This window comes from Capra hircus, chromosome 15, assembly GCF_001704415.2.
Source record: "Capra hircus breed San Clemente chromosome 15, ASM170441v1, whole genome shotgun sequence".
NCBI classification, from domain to species: Eukaryota; Metazoa; Chordata; class Mammalia; order Artiodactyla; family Bovidae; genus Capra; species Capra hircus.
Window position 1 is genome coordinate 26,913,149 of NC_030822.1, and position 6,986 is coordinate 26,920,134.

General features: G+C 50.2%; 1 long non-coding RNA gene across 2 annotated transcripts; it reads left to right on the plus strand.

The window, feature by feature from the left end:
- On the plus strand, positions 576-6,492 carry LOC108637627. 2 transcript variants are annotated; one of them, XR_001919182.1, is made up of 4 exons: positions 576-1,274; positions 1,684-2,013; positions 5,627-5,791; positions 6,165-6,492. It is a non-coding gene; the product is annotated as an uncharacterized LOC108637627 (long non-coding RNA). The 2 variants fall into 2 exon arrangements; XR_001919183.1 differs by having other exon boundaries at positions 5,633-5,791.

The window sequence follows — 6,986 nt, forward strand, 5'->3', positions numbered from 1 at the left end:
AGTAGCAGGAGGAAAGCTCACATCATCCCTCGTTGTTTTGCCCGGATGTGAATCATTCAGTCCACTTGTCACTGAGCAGCCACTGGTGTTATCAGATCGACTGTCGCAAGTAGCGCGGTATTTATGGCCAGGTGATTCTGATTTTACTCAATAATGGCCCCAAAGTGCAAGAGTAGTGATGCTGGCACTTCAGATATTCTCTTTCTGTGCCTAATTTATATTATACATTAAAATTCATCATAGGTATGTATACATAGGAAAACATATGGTGTATATAGGGTTTGGTACTATCTGAAGTTTCAGGCATCCACCAGGGGTCTTGGAACATACTCCCCGTGGATAAAGGGAGGCTACTGTACACACACTTCCTATGAAGAATTCTTTCTAAAACTTTAAATATGAATGTAATTAAGTCTTTAGATCTGTCCATTTATAGAGAAGGCAGGGGACTGAAGAATATGTTAAACAACACCATGGGGGATGCAGCGGGAAAAGTCCAGAATGTGAAAGACTACCAGGACAAACAACATGGTTATTCCACAAACGAGGGAAAAAAATAACAGAAGAGGGAGAAACCTACAGACTGGAGAAACACTAAAGACCCAACAAACAAGCAACGTGTATGGACCTTGCTGGATCCTAGTCTAGAGCAAATCAATTTTAAAAGACCATTTATGAGACAATTGGGAAAATTTAAACCTGACTGGATATTTGATAATCATTTTAAAATATTATGGAAATGTATGTATGATAATGGTATTCTGGTCATGCCATTATAATTTAGAAATACATACCGCAATATCTAGGGATAAAATAATTTGATATTTTGGATTTGCTCCAAATAATAAATCCAGTGGGGGAGGACTTGGGGGGCAGAAATGAAGCCAAGAGTGGCCTTGTACACAGGGTTCTTTGTACGGTTCTATTTTTGGGTATGCTTAAAATTTTCCACAATAAAATGTCTTTGCAGCTCTCACGGAGGTGGGGAGGAAGACTCAGAGACATCAACCAAGGAGGTCAGTTTCCTCTGAGGCAATGGCGGGGGCAGATACCGGAGCAGGGCACCTCCCTCCGCAGTGAGCAAGCAGGAATGGGCATGCAGAGGGAGGGGCTCCCATAGAGGGAACAGCACGAGCCTGGGCAAGAGGGCTCCCTAATCTGGGACATAAGGAGAGTGGCTAAGACAGAGATGGGGGGAGGGCCTTGAAGGCCCCCTGCAAAGCCACGGAGGGCCTTGAAGGCCCAGCCAGGAGGCCCAGGAAGGGTTTATGCTGGTGAGTAACGTCGTGGGCTGTGTTTCAGCCATGTCACCCAAGCAATCGGACAGGCTGGGGGAAGGAGCCTGAATGGGTCAGACAGACTGGGGGAAGGAGCCTGAATGGGTGTGGGGAGATCCAGCAGAGGCTGGGCAGGGGTCCTAGAGAGACTCCAGGAGGCCTGAGCTGAGGTGGCCAGGGGACAGGCTGGAGCAGCTGTGTGGCTACATGGAGGAGGTACTTGAGCAGTTTCTGGCTCGGGCAACTTGGTGGATGTTGGTGCTATTATTAAAATGGGGCAATGTGGGGAGCAGTTTAGGTGCCCCCATCTAGAGCCCTGGCTGAGAGGCAGGGGCCTGGGTTCTGGCCCCAGCTCTGCTGTGTGGCTGTGGCCCTCAGGGCATATCTCTACCCCTTTCTGGCCCAGGGGTCCCCATCTCTGAAGCCTCAGAGCAGAGGCTCTCCAGTTCCCCTTGGCCTGTGCGTGCATCCTTCTCGCCTGCAGAGTTGATGAGTCCTCATCTTGCCTCGCTGAAAATCCAGCTGTGTGATGTCAATGGCATTTCCCTTCAGAAAAAGGAAATGAGGTTAGCGAGCGTGTTACCAGGAAAGGAAGATGAGGTGGGCCCCACCTTCGGCAGCCCCATGTGCCCCACCTCACCCCCACCCTGGGCATGCTAGGCCCCTCTGCCTGGAGCTGGGGACCGGACACAGAAATGTCAGTCATGCTTCAGACAGAGACACTGATACAACATGGGTGAGTATTGACTATGACAACTTTGATTTCCAAGCAGGGCTGGGCTACCCCCAACAGAGTCAGCATCTTGTCTGGTGCCCACAGCCCTAACCCCAGCCACACTGGGCAATGGGGGGGGGGTCACAGGAGGCTCCAGGGTCTCCTTAAATATCAGCAGGGCCGTAATGATGAGTTCTTTGTATGTGAAGAGGCAGAGGCCCAAAGCGGAAAAGGGACATGGCCAAGATCACAGGGCAAGTCAGAGAACACAGGTATGGGTTACATGACACCAACGGGGTCAGTTGGTCCTGGACAGCCTGTCATGTCATGCCACAGAACTCCCAGAATGTCCTGCTCCTGATGGATGTCCCCAGAAAGTCCTTCTCTGGTTACAAATATTAAGTGTGTTTATTAAACTGCACCACTCCCAACCCTAAGCTTTTGACCATCTGGACATTCTTTAAAAGTCTGTCATAAAGACAAGATAAAAAACAAATTCTAATCCTTCCAATAAAATTGCTGTGTACATCTGAACTGAAAAAAAGAGCCCTGAAATTAACAAATTGATAACTTGGTATGTTCAGCAAATCAGTCTTCTGTAAGGTTGATCCCTTGGCAAATGGATCATTAAGTGGATACACTTCAAGGGACTTGATCTTGAGCCTCCCACTGATTCCACCTATCACCCCACCTCCTGACTGTGAGCCCCGCAGGCAGGGCCCAGTCCAGCTGTCCTCTCTCTGCCTCCAACCGCCGGCCCAGCACCTAGCACACGGGGCGCGGGAGGCAGGTGTTGGTGAGTTAATTATTGAGTTAACTAAGGAGACAGAGTTCTGAGGTTGGACCTGGCTGTCCTCAAGGGTTGAGGGGCTCCCTGGAGGGGGTTAGCAATGGTGTCCCTGGTCACTCCCAGCACAGTGAGGTAACAGGGTGGAAAAAACCCTCACTCTTGCTCTTTGCAAAAGTCACCTTGGGTCATACTTTCCACTGTGCCCCCTCCAGGGAGGGCGTCTGGTTCACCCTCCCACACACCCAGGGGCTGGGGGTTTTCAGGTGAAGTGGAACTAGGTGCTTATGTCTCTACCTTTGCAGACTCACTCAGCAACAAGGGAGCCAGACAAGGCAGTGTGTATGTACACTGCTGTGTGACACTGGTGAGCTTGTATGTGTGTGTATGTGCAAGGGTGTGTGTTTGTGTTTGCACATGCATGTGTGGATGGCTGTGATGTGTGGTTTTGTTCTGTGTATACTGATGCTCGTATAATGTGTTTATTGTTTCTGTGTATGCATATGTGTCAATGAAATGTATATACACACCCAGGTTTGTATGAGTCTCTGCGTGTTTGTGGGAGCATTCATTCAAATACCAGCTTTCACAGTGTGAGTATACTGAGTCTCGGTACTTGTCTGTCCATGGAAGTGTAAGATGACTGGGTGTGTGTGTACTTTTTGCATAAATTCATCACTTGTGTTAATCCATGTGTGTACAAGACATGCATGCGTGTTTTGTGTAAGGTGTGTTTGTACTCCGTAGGTGCACCTTAATGTAGGGCTATGGATAAGTGTGATTCCCACATATGGGTGCCTTTGGGAATAGGTGTTTTGTGTGTGCCTGTGTGAACATGCGTGTGTGAAGATCTAAAAATATGTGGGCACAGGTGAATTTGTACATGAAGCGGGCTTGTGCAGTGCGTGTGGTGTGTGTGAGTGCAGGTGTGTGCACACATGAACATAGCCTCACTGCCCTTTGTTTCCTCCTGGGAAATACAGAGCTTCTGAGCTCTAAACATGGTGGGTGACTCTTCCAGGAGCAATGTTTCCTGAACCTGAAAAGTGAGACCACCAGAGGTCCTATGTGAATGAGGAAGAGGCATGGACCCGAGGCTTGAGCTCCTCTAAGCTGGGAGGTGGCCCCCAGGGCCACAGCTGTGGGTCAGGCTGGCGAATGGCAGGGACACCTGGGACTTCAGCCCTCACTCTGAGCCCTGGGGAGCATCACTGCCACCTTCTGTGGCAGTTCACCCCTCAGTGGCTTTCAAAAATGTTTAGGGGTCATGGGGGGAAATAAAATCTTACAAGGATCCCCATGTGTGGAAAATAGATGAGGAAGTGGGAATGCTGTGGCTGAAGGCTGGAGCTGGGGAGGGGTGGGAAGGGGTCTCCATGGAACTGAGCCTAGGCTGTCTCTGAGCCTGTTGGTTTACAGTTTAGAGTCTAGTTTACAGTTTAAAAAACATGCTGATGTCCATGATCTCAGCTAATCCTCCTGAACTTCTTCCAGCTGTTTGAGGAGGCTGGGAGCAGAGTGGTAAAAAGCCCTAGTTCTACTCTGGCCCCTCTTCTATCTGAGCAATTTCTGTGACCCAGACCCCCTCATAGCAAGAACCATGTGAGATCTGTATTTGGCACTTAGTAAGCAGTGCGGAAATGTGGGCTCCTGTGTTTATGGCTATCCTCATTTTACAGATGAGGAAACTGAGACCTGGGGAGACTGACTTGATCTCACATCAGCCCGGAAGTGCTGGGAAGCATTCAGGTCCTTGCTGACCTCAGATATTCACCCTCTGTCATCAGAAGTGTTTTCTTGTTCTTCTGGGCTTGGCCAGGCGGTGGTAAACCCCACATGTGGTTCTGTGGTTGCCCACACAGGCCTAAAAATAGCCAGCAGGAGCCCGGGGCTCCCCCTTGGTGAATGGCAGAAGGCTTATGCTCCAGACAGCTTAGCTCTGCCCACAGATGAACAGGTCCACTCTAGGGAGGGCTGGGTGGTCTGAGTACCCTGCATGACATGCCAGAGGCTTTGCCAAACTTGTAACAGAGATTATTGCATTCCACTGACTTGTTTTGTAAAGTCTGTGATATCCCATTGGACAGATATGAAAACTGAGCCTAAGAGGGATGGAGTGATCCACCCAAGGTCCAAGGAGCTTCAATGAGAACCAAAGTAGCTCTGATCTAAGGCCCATATTCTTACTGCTTCACCTTATCACCTGTTCCTTATCTTGAACCTGGGACAGCTGGTGCAGGGCAAAAGGAGGACCTTTGGAGTCACACAGACCCAACTTCAGGTCCCAGGCTCACTGATGACTCCGTGTGGCCTGGGTTAGTCCTCACCTCTCTCAGCCTCAGTCTCCTCACCTACAGAACAGGGAGCTGCGTGGCCCACCATGTGGAATCATGGTACGGATGGAATGTAGTAAAGCATGGAAGTGCCCAGGGTAGGGCCTGGCATACGTGCTCAGTAAACAGCCATTCACACTCTCTCCCCATCACACCACTGAGGACCAAGCTTTCATAGTTGGGATGAGAGGAGCAATGTCTGCTGAGCCTCTGAAAGTGTCTTGCTGGTTACTGAGGAGCAGTCAGGAGAGGAAGTCCCAGTGAAGGGCGTATTTTCCGAAAATGGACTCAGGAGTATTTTCAGATGCTCATACTGAAAACCTGCCATTCTCCATCAAGAAATGGAGTGCATTGCCCCTCCGCTTGAAATTAAGCAGAAGCCTGTGACTGTGTCAGTGAAGAGGATATGGCAGACATGACGTTACATAAGTTGCCAGGCTAAAATCTACAAAAGTAATTCAGCTTCCACCCATCTGTCTGAATGCCTCTCTGTCACTGTTTCTCTCTCTCTGAGATCCAGAAACCATATTGTGAGGAAGCCCAAGCCACATGGAGAGGCCACTCCAAGTGTTCTGGCTAACCCAGTTAATCTCTTGGCCAGTGGCCAGCTTCAACCACTGGACTTACCCATGAATGACTCTTCAGATGATTCCAGCTCGCAGACTGCCAACCATCCCAGGTAATGCTGAGTGGAGCAGAGATAAACTATCCCCTCTGAAAGTGAAAGGAAAGTGAAAGTGAAGTTGCTCAGTCATGTGCGACTCTTTGCAACCCATGGACTGTAGCCCACCAGGCTCCTCCATCCATGGGATTCTCCAGGCAAGAGTACTGGAGTGGGTTGCCATTTCCTTTTCCAGGGAATCTTCCCGACCCAGGGATCGAACCAAGGTCTCCCACATTGCAGGCAGACGCTTTAACCTCTGAGCCACCAGGGAAGCCCTGAGCCCTGACCAAATGATTTGAGGACAAAATAAATGTCATTGTTTTAAGCACTAGGCTTGGGGTACACAGCATTAGGTGACAGGTACACCTCTTTCCTCTTTCCCCTGCAGCCCTCTGAGTTCCCCCAGCCAGACAGAAGCAAGCTCCTTCCCGTGCCCCACTTCCGCTCCAGCAGGTACAACTTGGAGTCTGTCTTCTGTCCATTGTTGAGCCCTCCAAGCGAGGTTGGACAGCCCTGGCTCAGAGGCCAGCTCTGTTGCTTCCAGTTGTGCGCCCTTGGGCAAGTCATCATCCATCTAGGATGTGACAACTGGGCAAAGTTGGGCAAGTCATCAACCATCTAGGATGCTTTATTTTTTGTGCTGATGGTAATCAGGATAGCACCTCTTGCGGAGTCTGGTGTGCATCATCAGTCGCTCAGTTGTGTACGACTCTTTGCGACCCCATGGACTGTAGCCTGCCAGGCTCCTCTCTTCATGGGAGTCTCCAGGCAAGATTACTTGAGTGGGTTGCTACTTCCTCCTCCAGGGGATTCTTCCCAACCCAGGGATCAAATCCGTGAGTCCTGCATTTCCTGCATTGGCAGGTGGATTCTTTACCACTGAGTCACCTGGGAAGCCCCAAGGAGTCTCGGGGACTCATTAAACAAAGTGCCCAGGCACATAGTGAGTGCTTCTTAGAAGGATATGGGCATGTAAGGCTGGTGAGAAAGGAAGTAGTCAAAGATGTAACTCCAGCCTCTGCCTTAGTCCAGAGAGAGGGGAGGAGTGGGTCCAAGGAGCCTGAAAAGCCGTGAGTTCTGGCAGATGTCTAGCGTGAGAGGCCCAGCCCTGTGCAGGCAGGATGGGTCCCAGGTGATGCTGCCCTCAGGTGGCTCCCAGATTAACTGAGCCATAGCAGCCAGAGGAATGGTGCTGGGTGGGCCTGGCAGG